Genomic DNA, 14,939 nt, shown 5'->3' on the forward strand with positions numbered 1-14,939 from the left:
TTTAAATAAGTCATATGCTTTATATTTTAACTTTTAAGGGCCAGGAAAGTTAGTCTGCCCCTCTCCTCCTGTGTGAAGCTGACATGCAACATGCAAAAGCTTTATTTTTTAAAAAGCAAAGCGCTACCTCTGCTTATTTCACACTTAACTACTGGCAGTTCCCAAAAAGCGGATGTGTGTTTGTGGAAAGGTAGTCATTCTTACAGAACTGCTGTCGATAAAAACCACCCAATGTAAATTTTACTTCAAAACGGAATTTGTTAACTCATTGTAGTGAGAAATGCTGTTGCAAAGGGTTCTGTTTAAATTAAAAGGGAAAATTACTGGTAAACCTAAAAGCTTGGAGAATCTTGTTTTTTTTTTAAAAAAAGCTTGGTTGCTGTTTGCTGCAGAAACAAGTAGTTTGGTTGCAGTTACTAACAACGGTTAAATGGAACTGCAATGGTTAGGAAGTGTGTGAAATGCAAACTATGGGGCAGTTGCTATCCTAATAGCTCTGCTTTTGCACTTCTCAGAGGAATTGCAGTTGTGTGCCTGAGAATTTATCAGTTTTTTCTAAAGGAAAACGCTGGGATTCCCCCCCCCCTTAATTGGTTCTTAACTAGATGTTCCACCTGGTGGTTAATCTGGTTGAATGCAGGTGTTGGCTGTTAGTGATTAATAAGGATAATTTCTCACCTGCCCTTCCTGAGGTCTCTGCACAGGTTAGAACATTAAAAAGAATAAAAAGTGGCTTTTAAATAACTTTCAATTTATAAAAGTAGAATTATTGGTAAAAACAAAGTTGAAACTAAAACCAGCAAAAAGAAAAGCAATTTGAATTAAAAGTTAATATGATTTGGGGAAGGTTTGATCTGCTTGGTTCTATGTTTCATACGTTGCCCAGTTAGCCCTGCTAAGTGCTAGTTGCAAGTTTGCCAAGAAGGCCCCAGGAATTGGGGTGGCGGCATTCTATGGGGCTACGAAGCACGAAAGGCACTGAAATTAGGGTGTTTTTTTTTTGTGTGTTAAGCAGCGGTTACAGCAGCTGCAAAATGCTATTCAATTAAACAGCAGCTCCTGACTGGGGAATCTGGGCAGGTGGTTGAGAGCCAGGAGGAAGACGAATTGTGTGGAGGTTCGCAAAACAAGCTAAAACAGTATGGGAAAGGTCTCCAATCACACAAGGTTCCTTAAATTGCAGCAGAAATAGGCTCAAAAGCAACTTAAGTATGTACCTTCAACATGCGATATCACTTGGTGCATCTGCTGAACCTTACCCATATATACCATAATTCTGCTAGTCTTTAAGGCAGGGGTCCTCAAAACTACTTAAACCTGGCCATGTATAGGGTTAGGCCTTGGTGTAAAACCTTTGCATAAAATTCATACGCAGCCTTAAAAGCAAACAAGCTCAGTGGGTTTGCAAAGACTCAAATGATGGCATTAACAGTGAAAGCTATTTAAAACACTCAAGAATTTAACTTTGCAATTGACTAAAAGTTTGAAGCACATTTAATACATTAGCTTTTTGCATCAGAAATGCATCTATTAAGTCAGAATCTACAGAGCACTGCATAGCTTTGAGAAATCTGGCTAAACATAAGTGTTTGAGTGGACCACTCCCCAATGTTAAAGGCCTATGTACTTATGAAATGCTCTTACAAACCAGGCAGCCCTCCAGCTGGAACCATTTTGCACCTTTATTGCACAATTACCTGAATTCATTGGGTTTTCAGGGGGAGGAATTGGGATGAAGAAATGTTTTTTGTGTATAGTGGCGCTGTGGGTAAAAGCCTCGGCGCCTAGGGCTTGCCGATCGAAAGGTCGGCGGTTCGAATCCCTGTGGTGGGGTGCGCTCCCGCTGCTCGGTCCCAGCGCCTGCCAACCTAGCAGTTCGAAAGCACCCCCAGGTGCAAGTAGATAAATAGGGACCGCTTTATAGCAGGAAGGTAAACGGCGTTCCGTGTGCTGCGCTGGCTCGCCAAATGCAGCTTTGTCACGCTGGCCACGTGACCCGGAAGTGTCTTCGGACAGCGCTGGCCCCCGGCCTCTTAAGTGAGATGGGCGCACAACCCCAGAGTTTGTCAAGACTGGCCCGTACGGGCAGGGGTACCTTTACCTTTAGTACAAGGAAACGAAGAACCATTCAAAACAACGAAAAATTAAAATACCTAGCTAAGAAAACAATAGAAAGTCTCAGCTGCTGTTAATCTGCATTCAGCTGTTCTGGGACCTTGGTGTGATCAAGTCTCTTAGGAATTCCTATACATAATTTGGATAGACTTAAGAAAGCTAACCAAGTTTTTAACGCCTAAGAAGGAAAGGCAGAACAGAAAGAAGTGTTTATATGACAGATTTACAGTTTTAAAAACTTACTTCACAGGAGTTTTTGGCTAAATTTGATTATTAATCAAAATGCAAAACAAATTGCATTTTTCAGACGTGGTTTTTTTAAAAATTGTGTTAGGTCTTTGTTTCCACCTCAAGAAGTAGGTGTAGGACAGGAAAATTGTGCCTGTCTGCTTTTATCAAGTGTAGACTTTTAAAGACCTACCACCCATGGTAAAGTTGGTAAAGTAGCACTTGACCTTTTTTAAAAAGGACAACTAAGAAGGCTTAGTTGCAAGGTTTATATTTCTTAACGGTCACTACTTTTTGTGAAATGAGCAGTTGGATCACAATTGTATATTTCCATTAAGACCAGAATTGTATTCAGTTTTGCTAATGTGCCAACTGAATAAAGGAAATCAAGTTAAGAGAACAAGTACAACAATGTGACAACAATACTATGTATAAACAGCAATTAATCTAGAACTGAAATGTGTACACTCTAGGACTTTGAGATGTTAACTGTTACACTATTTATGCTTTGCAGTTTTCTTGCAGCTAAAGCACATAATAAAGTATTATATATTACATGCGGGTAAAAATCCTTACAAGATAATGCTACTCGATCAGTAGATTGTTGAGCTAGAAGAAATGTGGCTTGGGATTTTTTGTGTGCATTGCTATCCTTTGAAGAACATGGCAATTCATAGTGGTTTACATTCTTCATTCCATAGCAGTTTCCCAACCAATTTGTGTACCTGTTATCTACTGCCCCCAAATGGCAGAAGATTTAATCTGTTGGGGAAAAGGCCTACAGATTTTTCATGCCCCCCTTTTTGGTGTGGAAAAAGAATGATAAAATTGAGACTTTTTGAACGTTGTCAAAACTTTATTATCTATCTTGCTCTTTATCTAACCTGTTGCTTCCTTTTCTGTCTTAAATAAGCCTAAAATTATTGTGGCAGACTACATTTTTGTAACAGATTTTGGATTCTTACTGAGTTGCTTTTTCTGACTGGGACCCGTAGCTTCTGCCTCAGGGATTTAAGGGGTGATACCCTCACCCAAAAGATAAAAAAGAATAGTGAAAGTATTTTCTGAGGGAAATGGATAGAGAGTGAAGGAGGATGTGGGTTCAGTTCCATGGTAGGACGTGAAACCCAATTGAAAAGGAAGGATCCCAATGTTCTACATCCTCCCAAACGTCCTTTGGAGTTGTTCAGTGACTACCCACTACATCCCGTTTCCCAGGAATATGGAATATTGGAGACTAAGCGGCCATAATGGTTTTAAGAAGCAGTTTGATTATGGCTTCTTGCAGGGGTCCTGTGAGGACCCTCTCAACAGAGGGAAGCATTCCACACCCCACAGAGCCCATTGCCCAGGCCTGCCCAGCTCGCTTTTATGAGTTGGGATGGGCAAAGATCAAGGAGACAGGTTTCACTCTTCCAAGCAGCCTGTCCACATCCTAAGAGGTAACAGGTTGAGATTTAAACCATACAACTTGACTAGACAGCGTTCCGGCACTCTCCCGCCCTGGCCCCCCACGGTCTAGCCTACTTTTTTCCGAACCTTTACAAAATCGTTACAGTAATAATAATTCATTATACCCCCGTCCATCTGCCTGGGTTTCCCCAGCCACTCTGGGCGGCTTCCAACAAAACACAATACAATATAACCTGTTAAACATTAAAAGCTTCCCTAAACAGGAGATCTTGGGAGTCTTTATTGGACCCCAATGGCGAAGATGGTTCTGTTAGACTACAAAACACCTGAAAGGGGTTCCTGTCCTCTGCTGATGCAGAAGTTGACGAAGGATGTCCTCTTTACAGTCATCATTGCCACTTGGTAGGCTCAATGTTTAAATTTGGAGAAAATCAAAAGATAAAGTTGTTTGACGTGCATAAATCAAGATAACACAAAGGAACCAGGGGAGGGAGTTGGAGGGAAGTCAAGGGATTTGAGTAATCCCGAAATGTGGATTTAATAAAAGATTTCAATCTGTATTCACATAGTTTGTGCTTAAATTTTTTTATTTAGTTTTAATGTGATTTTGTTTAATTGTGAAACTACTTTAAAAAATACTAAAAACAATGCATGCTCGCTGTAACGAGCTTGGCCCTATGCTTTCTTTTAACTCTCACAAAGTTGTTCCCCCTGCCTTTTCAATGTTGTTGTTGTTTAGTCGTTTAGTTGTGTCTGACTCTTCGTGACCCCATGGACCAGAGCACGCCAGGCACCTCTGTCCTCCACTGCCTCCCGCAGTTTGGTCAAACTCATGCTGGTAACCTCGAAAACACTATCCAACCATCTTGTCCTCTGTCGTCCCCTTCTCCTTGTGCCCTCCATCTTTCCCAGCATCAGGGTCTTCTCCAGGGAGTCTTCTCTTCTCATGAAGTGGCCAAAGTACTGGAGCCTCAGCTTCACGATCTGTCCTTCCAGTGAGCACTCAGGGCTGATTTCCTTAAGAATGGATGTGTTTGATCTTCTTGCAGTCCATGGGACTCTCAAGAGTCTCCTCCAGCACCATAATTCAAAAGCATCCATTCTTTGGCGATCAGCCTTCTTTATGGTCCAGCTCTCACTTCCATACATCACTACTGGGAAAACCATGGCTTTAACTATACGGACCTTTGTTGGCAAGGTGACGTCTCTACTTCTCAAGATGCTGTCTAGGCCTGTCATTGCCCTTCTCCCAAGAAGCAGGCGTCTTTTAATTTCGTGGCTGCTGTCACCATCTGCAGTGATCATGGACCCCAAGAAAGTAAAATCTCTCACTGCCTCCATTTATTCCCCTTCTATTTGCCAGGAGGTGATGGGACCAGTGGCCATGATCTTCGTTTTTTTGATGTTGAGCTTCAGACCATATTTTGCGCTCTCCTCTTTCACCCTCATTAAAAGGTTCTTTAATTCCTCCTCACTTTCTGCCATCAAGGTTGTGTCATCTGCATATCTGAGGTTGTTGATATTTCTTCCGGCAATCTTAATTCCAGCTTGGGATTCATCCAGCCCAGCCTTTCGCATGATGTATTCTGCATATAAATTAAATAAGCAGGGAGATAAAATACAGCCTTGTCGTACTCCTTTCCCAATTTTGAACCAATCAGTTGTTCCATATCCAGTTCTAACTGTAGCTTCTTGTCCCACATAAAGATTTCTCAGGAGACAGATGAGGTGATCAGGCACTCCCATTTCTTTAAGAACTTGCCATAGTTTGCTGTGGTCGACACAGTCAAAGGCTTTTGCATAGTCAATGAAGCAAAAGTAGATGTCTTTCTGGAACTCTCTAGCTTTCTCCATAATCCAGCGCATGTTTGCAATTTGGTCTCTGGTTCCTCTGCCTCTTCTAAATCCAGCTTGCACTTCTGGGAGTTCTCGATCCACATACTGTTTGAGCCTTCCTTGTAGAATTTTAAGCATAACCTTGCTAGCGTGTGAAATGAGTGCAATTGTGCGGTAGTTGGAGCATTCTTTGGCACTGCCCTTCTTTGGGACTGGGATGTAGACTGATCTCCAATCTTCTGGCCACTGCTGAGTTTTCCAAATTTGCTGGCATATTGAGTGTAGCACCTTAACAGCATCATCTTTTAAAATTTTAAATAGTTCAGCTGGAATACCATCACTTCCACTGGCCTTGTTATTTGCAGTGCTTTCTAAGGCCCATTTGACTTCACTTTCCAGGATGTCTGGCTCAAGGTCAGCAACCACACTACCTGGGGTGTACGAGACATCCATATCATTGTGGTATAATTCCTCTGTGTATTCTTGCCACCTCTTCTTGATGTCTTCTGCTTCTGTTAGGTCCTTACCACTTTTGTCCTTTATTGTAATCTTTGTACGAAATGTTCCTTTCATATCTCCAATTTTCTTGAAAATTGCCTTTTCAATAGCAAGCCCAAAGGTTTTCTAATCCATTCTGTGACCTTTAGAAAACATTCAGTTGGAGGGTGTTAATTTCAGTCTGCATGGGAGATGCCATACAGGAGAGAAGCAATACAAGTGCCTTTACCTGGGGCTTGCAGGCTGAACATCCATGGCAGTTGTTCATTAGAGGCCCAGGACTGTATCAAATGAAGCTGTTTTCCAACCCAGGACAGGTTCAAATGTTTTAAGCATCGCATCCTGCGCACACTTGAATCTCCCAATAACCCCACTGAAACCAAGACCAACTCCCTTCTGTGTAAACCTCGATAAAACAGTGGCATTTGTTCTGGGCTCTAATACTGTAGGATATTGTTGGATACATGTTAAAATGAACTTTCAATCACTAAATTTTCAGTTTTGTTGCAGTCGTGATTTTTTTGTTACTCCCCATGATCTTGCTACTGTATTTAGATGGTTTGCTTTTTATTTGAAAACCATTATTGGTGTGACGAGGTGGTGCATCACCACCTCCTTAACACAGCGGGGGCGAATTTGGGGCTGTGCGGATGCACCAACAGAGCCAGTGTGGTCCTTTCGCACAACTCTGCCTCCCTTTTCCTGCACTGCTATTGGGAGAGGAGCGGCACAGCGTATTTGTAGTCAATAGACTTAACCCTGCTTCCAGACTGTTCTATTTTCAGGTAGGGTTCAATTACATGCAGTTATGCTACATTTACATTGTGCTACTGCTATACTTGACTGGGGCGTTTTGCACAGCACACCTAACGTCCCCCCAAAATAAGACTTTTTTTTTTGCAACGGAGAACATGCCAGGAAAATGCACTGGAAAAGGGGGATAACGATACCTTTTGACGTGCCACTTCCATGAAAAGAAATAGGAATGAATGCTCTTTAAACAGGCAGTGTCCTTTTAATCGCCCTGCAAACAAATTAAGATGAATACGTAATAAACAGATTAGTCTTGTGCATATAATCTCTACCCTCTTGTGCTTTGAGGTAAAAAATGGAAGGCTTTAATTTTTACCTGCACTTGAAACAAGAGTAAGTAGGAGCAAGAGTACCTGTGTCATTAAAACATAGGACCTCTTTTTGTTATAGAGGTGGTCCTGTAAATTTGACATATTTTACATCTTGCAGGTAGCAGCAAAGGGAATTTGCAATATTTGCAGACCTGTTGTGTGCGTACTTCACAAGTCTTTTCAAGATTGCATCTTGCTAACTCTGATTGTATGATGAATCTGTTTCCAAAGACCCCCGTGAAACACGAGACGTTATGTGCTTTAATTATAATTTGTACCTTTTAAAACTTAAAGGGGTGTGCAAGTTAGATTTTATTATAAATCTCAGCTCAGTTTAGAATAAGGATTAGCACCCTATTTGATACCAAAATTGATTTTTGCACTACCTTCTTATAGTTTTGAAATACGTATTTTTATTTGTAGAAGGGATGAACAGTTGTGTCCCAAATGTTATGCAGAAGGTATTGAAGTAGTCTGAGCTGGAGAAGGTAAAGGGAAGTAGAAAAGGTGAGAGAGTAGAGAAGTGAGAATGTTGGAACAGGAGAAAAGTTGGGTAGTGTGTTGTAAAGGTGGTTGAGTGTTTATGCTGATTAGTATTACTGAAATTAATATATTCAGATGCTATTATTGAGAGAGAATTTACTAAATATGGTAAAAGCTGAATTGCATAGAGGCTGTGTGTGTGACTCGAAACAGGAGTAAGCATCAAAACCAATGGGACCAACTCCCTTCTCTTTTGGGGGCCCAATTAGTACCATTGCCTTCCATTAAGAGTTTGGGTGTAATCCTTGACGCCTCCCTTTCCATGGAGGCGCAGGTTACAGCAACAGCCAAGGCGACATTTTCCCACCTTCGCCGTATCAAGCAGTTGGTCTCTTCCCTTTCCCGCCCCGTCCTGGCCATAGTGATCCATTCGACGGTCACCTCCAGGCTTGACTACTGTACGCTCTTGAAACTGTCCCACAGCGGGTGCAGAATGAAACCGCTTTCTTTGTACCGCATTGAAAAGTAATCGTAAGTCCACTGTTCTTTGAATACCCTGCACTCTTGAGTCAATTTTTCTTTTCCTTTTCCTTTTCTTTTTTTGGACATAGCAATCTATTAGTAAAAAAAACCAATAAATACAGAGCTACTGATAGATCAAATAGAATTTATGTACCCCCCCCCAGCAGCCCCTGCCCCAAACATGACCAGAAAATTTCTGACTGAGGAAATAGTGCAGGAATCGGCAGTTAGAAAAGCGGAAGTGGAAGGGTCTTGAAATCTTGTGCAAGCAATGTGTGTCTGGGAATAGATGAGGACGTAGAGAGATTTAGAATTTGCTTGGGTAATGTCTGCGCAAGGGAGACTGTTCTTTTTATAATCTGCTAATTTGCAAAATAATTACTGTAATCTAGCTCCGCATGTGCATTTGTCAGTCATTATAAAAGGGCCCCTGAAAGAGGAAATGGGGCTCAGTCCTTGAGAATGGTCTTGCTGCTGTGCTGCGCAGCTTAAAACAATAAACCAGACCATCCTTGGAAGGGACCCTTGTCTGTCTGTATTGACGGGGATAAATTCTGCAACGCTACAAAAACAATAACAGCAATAGCGACTTAGTAGTGATGATGCACATTAAATACGGGGGAGCCCGTTTTGAAACCTGGTCATGGCTGACCCCCAGCAAGGAGGCTGGAGGAGAGATGGCTTAGCAGCTGCCTGTCTCAATCCTGAGACGGCCTCCTCTCACCTGCTCTGCCGGGGCGGCCGACCGACCCCCCCCCCCCCGATGCCTCACCCACGTCGCTCACATTGTGCAGCGCAGCCGAAGAAACTCAGCCATGGACCATAGAGAACGCAAAAGCAGCAGCCCGCCTGCTGCGTGTGCGCAGGATCGCATCGTCCCTCTTGTGCACACACTGCTCCCCCTCCCCGCAACCAACTAACCACTCGCAGTAGCAACGGATGCTGGATGCAGAGGCCACGCTGTACTTCCTTTTGCCATAGAGCCATTAGACAGTGGCTGGTTCGGCAATTGTCAGGCGGGCTGGGTTCAGGACCCTGGCGGGCCAGACCTGGCCAGCGGACCATAGTTGGAGCACCCCTGGTATAAAGTAAAGTATAATCCACAGCATCAGTTGAAATTTTGAGGGAACCAGGGAGGGGAAATTGTAGGTGGAATGATTGCTAAATTTTTAATGTTGCAGAATTGTTTTGTTTTGCTTTTGTACTATATCAGTGCTTTTGAGTAAAATAGATAAATGTTATTGCCCCTAAAGCAATGCAGAATATTCGTCTTGGCTTTCTTCTCCGCCAGCACTGGCTTTTGACTACCACCAAGTTTCCACTCTGTAAGCCTCCCCTCCCTCATATTTCCACATTCCAACCATTGTTTGCTCAGCGATCTGGACCCCCACATATTACAGCTTATTTTCTTAATTCATCATCATCAAACCTTTTATCGGCATCACATACAATATTTTCTTAATTTCTACGACGCACCCAGTGCTTTTTCTGTCCTGTGGGCTCCACCTGCTTTGCCTGGTGCTGAGGGGGAGCCCGGATATTTTTAAAGAAGTGCTGCTTAACCCTGCAGTTGTGTTTTTCTGATTGCTTGCTGCTTTCAGAGGGCTGTAAACTCCACCTTTTCGGCATATACACTGTTTAAAGTGGATGGGGGCTAATCGCGATCTCCCCAACAAATAACCCTTCGAGAATTGATCTCATCCTCTTGGGAGCTGGGGCGTGAGGGATTCACAGCAGATACTTGTGGAAAATAAGAAGGTAGAATGGATAATTCCTTTTTCCCCTCACCATGCTTGGAAAGGGTTAGTTCTGGGCTGAAACGCAGGCTGAAGAGAATTGCCATGCCTTGTTTGTAGTGACCCCCAGGGACATGTGTTAACTCGTGAAGGGGGGGGGGGATCCCTTCTAGTCAACCACATGAGAGATTCCATACAGGGGAGAAACCATATGAATGTTTGGATAGATGTCACCAAGGAACTAGTAGTAGATGCACTTCACACAAACCTGCGCCCCAAGTATACAGTGTCAAAATTGTCTTTCCCTTCCAGTTCAGACGGCAGGGGCAGCTCTGCCCGGTGGGTCTCCTAAGACTGAAACACTGCTTGTTAGCACAGAGAACCTCAAAGGGGCTTCCATTTTATTTTATTTTATTAAGATGGGCGACAAGACACAGCTTATTTAAGCAACAGCTCTTTATTACAGCAGCTAGCACTGATCTTAGTGTCTCTGAACAACAGTGAAGCTGTCTGCCTTATAATGTATAATGCTCAATAACTTGTAACAGTAACGAATTCCAACTAACTACCCAATCGGTGAAAGCAACTCTCAATCCTTCATTTGCATACCGGTGGCCCAGAGTGAGAACTGCAGCCAGTCTGAATATGTAACAGTAAGCATCTGGGTAGGGTCCCTGTATCTATTGCTACTTCCTTTTCAATGCTGATCATGGCTAGGTTTGTCAAGCTTCAGGATCTGTCCTTCCCGTGAGCACTCAGGGCTGATTTCCTTAAGAATGGATAGGGAGACAATATACATCCTTGTCGTACTCCTTTCCCAATTTTGAACCATTCAGTTGTTCCATATCCAGTTCTAACTGTAGCTTCTTGTCCCACATAGAGATTTCTCAGGAGACAGATGAGGTGATCAGGCACTCCCATTTCTTTAAGAACTTGCCATAGTTTGCTGTGGTCGACACAGTCAAAGGCTTTTGCATAGTCAATGAAGCAGAAGTAGATGTCTTTCTGGAACTCTGTAGCTTTCTCCGTAATCCAGCGCATGTTTGCAATTTGGTCTCTGGTTCCTCTGCCTCTTCTAAATCCAGCTTGCACTTCTGGGAGTTCTTGGTCCACATACTGCCTGAGCCTTCCTTGTAGAATTTTAAGCATAACCTTGCTAGCGTGTGAAATGAGCGCAATTGTGCGGTAGTTGGATCATTCTTTGGCACTGCCCGTTTTTGGAATTGGGATGTAGACTGATCTTCTCCTATCCTGGCCACCGCTGAGTTTTCCAAACTTGCTGGCATATTGAGTGTAGCACCTTAACAGCATCATCTTTTAAAATTTTAAATAGTTCAGCTGGAATACCATCACTTCCACCAGTCTTGTTATTAGCAGTGCTTTCTAAGGCCCATTTGACTTCACTCTCCAGGATGTCTGGCTCAAGGTCAGCAACCACACTACCTGGGGTGTACAAGCCATCCATATCTTTCTGGTATAATTCCTCTGTGTATTCTTGCCACCCCTTCTTGATGTCTTCTGCTTCTGTTAGGTCCTTACCACTTTTGTCCTTTATTATGGTAATCTTTATACGAAATGTTCCTTTCATATCTCCAATTTTCTTGAACAGATCCTTAAGTCATATAGCTGACCTTAAATAATTTTTTTTTAATTTCAATTTCGAAAATGATCTTTCAGCTACCGTCACCGGTAGTGATATGGACAAGTTAGAAAATATTGATGTCAAATTATTTGAATATATATAATTGAAAACATCCGCTAGATTTATGTCTCTATTGAAAACAATTGGTAATAGTTCTAGTTTGAGAAACAAATCTTCTCCGTCTATATCAGCCCCCCTTTCGGCAATCAAATTTCTGTTGCAAATTTAAACACTGCTGTCTTTTCTGGCATGTCTCTATTTTGTTAAAATGAAAAATGGTTATTGTGTTCACTTAGTAGTTCAAATCTTTAATTTTGTGATTGATGTGTTGAACAAATAAAAATTTAAAGTTTTTCTGTGGATCTGTAATTGGCTCATTGGTAGACTCATAACTGAAAAAGCATTTCCTGGCATAAGGGCATGCAGTGTATGTAAATTCAGTTTCGCATTCTATTTACTCAGCAATTGATTTAGCTTCTAACAGCATATCGTCAAACGTGGAGTCTGCACGATTTAAATAAAAAATTGTCTAGTGGCACTGAGACCAACTTGTTCGTTCTGGGAGTAAGCTTTTGTGTGCATGCACACTTCCTAAGACACTGAAACAGAAGTCACCAGAACCTTATATATAGTGGGAGGGTGGGGTGGGGTATTTCTTAGAAGGGTAGTAGGAGATGGGTGATTGACTCAATGGGTATGGTAAACCTGTTGACTGCAATTAGTACTACAGGAAGAAGCAGGCGATAGTATGCAGATGACCAAAAACAGCTTTAGCATGTGCAATGAGACAAGAATCCAATATTTCTATTCAGACCAGGTCCCTCCATATCAGTTTAGTAATAAGTTGTAATTCAGCAATTTCTCTTTCTGTAATTCTTGTGTATTAAGACGGCTGCTTTGAGATCCTGTATTGAATGTCCTGGGAGATTGAAGTGTTCTCCTCCTGGCTGTTATTGTCTTGTGATTCCTGATGTCAGATTTATGTCCATTTATCCTTTGGCGTAGCTGAAGGGCACTGTTGGCATTTGATGGCATACACGATGTTCGAAGGTGAGCAATTAAACAGCCCTGAGATGGTGTGTTGGATGTTGGGTCCAGTGATGGTGTTGTCTGGGTGGATGTGGCAGCAAAGTTGGCATCTGGGTTTATTGCAGGTTTACCTGACTCTGAGCCAGACCTAGAGACATACGTGACACAGATAATTTTGGAGTGGATGGGGGAAAGTACAGACTGGCTGGATGGTTCAGTTGAAAGCTGTTTTAGAATTAAATCGTTTCAGAGCAGAGAACAGAACCGTCCAGGAGACATTTTGTTAACATTAGTGACAAAAAAAGTGGAGGACGCAATCTTTCAGAATAGCTTTGAAAATGATCTCATGGTCGCTGGATAGAAAGTAGACATTTTTAGAGAAATTCCTCTGAAATTGAGATTAAGAAGAACAAAATACCGGTTTTTGACAACGGCTCTTAGGAAAGCCGACATCAGATACAAATGGGAATTTCCTGAGGGTATCTCCTTTACATACATGAAGAGTATCTTCATGTGGGAGGGAGGAAAAATGGGTAGGGGGAATAAAGCTATGTTTTTGGATAATATGTCTTGTTATAACTTTGAATAAAAAAAATTAAACTTACTAGATAAATGCCTCCAGTCTTTGAAACCTGTCTTGTCATTAAAAGCAGTGACATTATCGTCAAAAAGTTTACAATAAAAGCAGAATACTGAATCGCTTGATTTGGAGTACAAGAGCCAGTCTCAATAGTTTCGTTGTTTTGTAACTTTTGTGTAATGAGTATCTGAAAATGCCCTATTATTACCATTTGTAGGATAAGCTGATTTTTTTTAATTTGAAGTTGCCCGTGATCTAGTAAAAACAATCTTAACTTCTCTGGAACTATTTGAGGTCACAAAGGACTATCCACTACATCTTCATGAATTGTTTCCGGGGGAGTATCAGACGTTGAGGCAGATTCAGTTGCAAGTGCAGGTGTGGTAGGAGTGGAGCTTTCTGCAATAGGGCTTGGCGATGGCCTTTGCTTTCTTGCGTACTTGGTCCCCCAGCTCCTCGGCAAATCTCGAAGAGTTTTAATTGTGGATTCATCCAGATCTTCCACCTGCAATTCGTACCCATGTTGTATCTTAATGCGTGTGTCAGCAAGGTCTTGATGTTGCTGGCCGCCAAATCTCTTTCCTAAACAGTCTCCTGGCCATTTATTGGCCTTTTGCATTATCTTATATGGAATCTATGGCGCTCCCAGTGCCTGCTCTGTGCCATGGCCTTGGGCATGTTTGTCCTGGTTGCTCCACTTTAGTAGGGCTATGAACCCCTTCACCTTTTTGGTATGCGACTTGTTAAGGCGTATCTATCTCTTGACTTGGTTTCCTTCTTTCATAGAACCTTGCCTTCTGCATGATTTTACCAAATAAGGCCTTGGTTCTGGCTTTTGCTTTCTTGCGTACTTGGTCCCTCAGATCCTTTCCAAACCCAGTAGCATTTTTATTCTGGATTCCTTCAGGTCTTCCACCTGCAATTCCTACCCATGTTGTTGAACCTTAATCCCTGTGCCAGCAAAGCTTTGATGCTTCTGTCCACTAGATCCTTTTCTTCCCAGTCGTTTTGATTGGACAATCAGCACATTACTTCAACATGCATTGCATTGTCTCGATGGTTGGGGCTTCTGAAAACAGGTCCTTTTAGTTCCTCCGTTTCATCAGAGGTGCCCCCCTGTTCTCTGCTTCCAGAATACTGTATCGCTTGATTTGGAGTACAAGAGCCAGTCTCTTAATAGTTTCGTTTTTTGTAACTTTCTTGTCTAATGAGTATCTGAAAATGCCCTATTACTACCAGTTGTAGGATAAGCTGGTTTTTTTCATTTGAAGTGGCCCGTGATCTATTAAAAACAATCTTAAATTCTCTGGAACTATTTGAGGCCACAAAGAAGGACTATCCACTACATCGTCATGAATTGTCACTTCCGGGGGAGTATCAGACGTTGAGGCAGATAAAGTTGCAAGTGCAGGTGTGGTAGGAGTGGAGCTTCAGCAATAGGGCTTGGCGCTGGCCTTTGCCTTCTTGCGTACTTGGTCCCCCAGCTCCTGCAAATCTCGAAGAGTTTTAATTGTGGATTCATCCAGATCTTCCACCTGCAATTCGTACCCATGTTGTTGTATCTTAATGCGTGTGTCAGCAAGGTCTTGATGCTGCTGGCCGCCAAATCTCTTTCCTAAACAGTCTCCTGGCCATTTATTGGCCTTTTACATGATCTTATATGGAATCTGTATGGCGCTCCCAGTGCCTGCTCTGTGCCATGGCCTTGGCTCACTTTGCCCGGTGCCGCGGTG

General features: G+C 42.4%; 1 protein-coding gene across 1 annotated transcript in view; it reads right to left on the reverse strand.

Annotated features, from left to right (window-relative positions):
* Positions 1-14,939, reverse strand: part of IL2RA (interleukin 2 receptor subunit alpha) — a 45,679-nt gene that overhangs the window by 27,737 nt on the left and 3,003 nt on the right. The window lies entirely within an intron of this gene.

The sequence above is a fragment of the Podarcis raffonei genome, chromosome 10, assembly GCF_027172205.1.
Source record: "Podarcis raffonei isolate rPodRaf1 chromosome 10, rPodRaf1.pri, whole genome shotgun sequence".
NCBI classification, from domain to species: Eukaryota; Metazoa; Chordata; class Lepidosauria; order Squamata; family Lacertidae; genus Podarcis; species Podarcis raffonei.